This window comes from Ailuropoda melanoleuca, chromosome 16, assembly GCF_002007445.2.
Source record: "Ailuropoda melanoleuca isolate Jingjing chromosome 16, ASM200744v2, whole genome shotgun sequence".
Classification (NCBI taxonomy): Eukaryota; Metazoa; Chordata; class Mammalia; order Carnivora; family Ursidae; genus Ailuropoda; species Ailuropoda melanoleuca.
In genome coordinates this window covers 37,085,718-37,087,889 of record NC_048233.1, presented here as the reverse complement: position 1 = coordinate 37,087,889, position 2,172 = coordinate 37,085,718, and the positions used below count along the sequence as shown (strand labels likewise).

Sequence of the window (2,172 nt, the reverse complement as noted above, 5' to 3'; positions counted from 1 at the left end):
GCAGAAAGAGAAACAATCTCATCAAATATTAAACCATCTTGCTCTTAAGAATCCTTCAATCACCCCAACACCCGGGAATTTCCACTCACCTCCTTTACCCTCTGTGGCTCTCCAGAGTCACACCTCCTTCCCTGGCTTCTCTCCTCCTCTCCTTCACCTTTCCTCTATCTTCCCAACCTCAGCTTGGCTCTCTGCATGCCCAACCTTCAAAAAATTCATACTAAGACCACCGTAAAATATTCAGAACCAATACAGTCCTCAGCAAAACAAAACAAATCTTCAAGGGACAAGATCATTTTCCTTTAAAGGCAGCTGTGGTTGGTCTTGCCATTTCCCCCATTTGTATCATAACCACATTTGTTTGTTAACATAATTTGGCACAGGATTTGAAAATCTGGAGAAACAAGTGGTTTCCGTCTTTGCATATCATAACCTTTTTAGAATATAAAATTCAAATTAACCCAAGTATTCAAAGTAATTCTAATGAGCCAGGTCTCTCATGGCGGGGGAGCATATGAAAAAGTATTACTGTCATGTCTTCACCATCAAAATTTATGATCTTGGGCTTCCTTCTTGCCTTTATAAAAGGTCAAAAGAGACACACTGGCTAGTTTGACAACCTTACAGTGAACTCCAGGAATGTCACTGACAGCATGACCTTTGTGACCAAATCCAGCAACCAGAACTTCAACATTTTCCTCAATAAAATTCAAACAACCATCATTGGGTACAAAGGCTGTGGGGGGGGGTGCCATTTTCGATCAGTTAGAGCCTGATATACTTCCTGAGGGCAGAATTTGGCTGTTTGGCTTCAGGCCCTACTTTTCCCAGCACAAGGGAAGCACCTCCAAAAGGGTTGGCCTTCAGGGCTTTCTTGTACTGTTTATCATGCCACATCTGATCTCGTTGGTGGCTATGGAGCTTCCTGGCACTATGACACTTGCCCATCCTGTCAGCACCATGGGTCTAAGCAAGAGACACCAGGTACTCTTGTTTTGGGTCCATATTTGTTCAGTCTTGAGCTTCTCCACACAGACAGCCATACTGGCTCAGTGTCTTGAAGCACGTTTTCTAATACAACTATCTTCAACTGCTCCAGAGCCTCTAAGTAAGATGGGAATGGTCTTAACATGAGTGAATCATGACAGTTAAGAAGATAACATTTTCTCCCAACTTCTAGTTGGCTTTTGTTAGTACATAAATGTTACCCTAATTACTTTCTCTTCCAAATTGTTTTTCAGCTTCCTATAGATTATGTAGCAACAATTTGTTTACAAATCTTGTGCCTTCATACTGTTTTTTTTTATAGTTTGTAGTCCTGTAATAAATGATGGTTAAATAGAGCAGAATCTTTCATTCTTAAACACCGCTATCTGGAGTCTTACAGATCCTAGTATTCAATTCTCAAATATGAAGTAAGTCTAAATGATTCCACACTTTCACACACAATAAGATTTTTGGTGGGGTTATTAATCTAATAATATCAGTTTGGGGTGAGTACACTTTGGAAAAAAAATAGAAAAGAGGAAGGAAGGAAGAAGTATTTTTGCTAAAGAGGAAAAGTGTTCCCAGGTTTACCTTTTTTCTTCATCTAGCCAAAGCCATACTTCTGGCTAAAGGTGTCTCTTACTCACCTTGTTATTCAATTCATGGTGTAGCGATGCCCCAGAGGCAGAGATGACTGCTGAAGGCTTATCCTATCCAGCCCGATGACTCATCGATCCTATGAGTCCACAGTTTATAATTATAACATAATGGAAGATATTATTTTATGAAAGGAGAAGCTATGACTTGTCCAAAAAAGGAATACAGATTATAGTAAATATAAGAGGAATTAGAACACAAGTTAGCAAACACTTTCCTTTTATATGAACAGGATTTGAACGAGTCATTTTAGATGGGAAAAAGAGAGACCTAAAATTTAATTTTTATTGAAGACATTTGGTTTATTCGTCATGAAAAAATTATCCTAAACTATGTGGGGTTTGCTCTTAGGAAATTAAACTTTTGAATAGAAAGGTTTAAATATTTTAATATTAATTAAAATGTATTTTTACTTATTTGCTTCAGTTACTTAAGAAACCCTTATATTTTAAATTTCCTTTGTTGATATACTTTCCACTTAATTAACAAAAAATTGTATTATTACTATAACATAAACACACGCATTTA

At 37.4% G+C, this 2,172-nt stretch overlaps 1 pseudogene; it reads right to left on the bottom strand.

Annotated features, from left to right (window-relative positions):
• Nucleotides 1-545: 545 nt before the first annotated feature.
• Nucleotides 546-948, bottom strand: LOC109490087 (annotated as a pseudogene).
• Between the last annotated feature and the right edge of the window lie 1,224 nt (nt 949-2,172).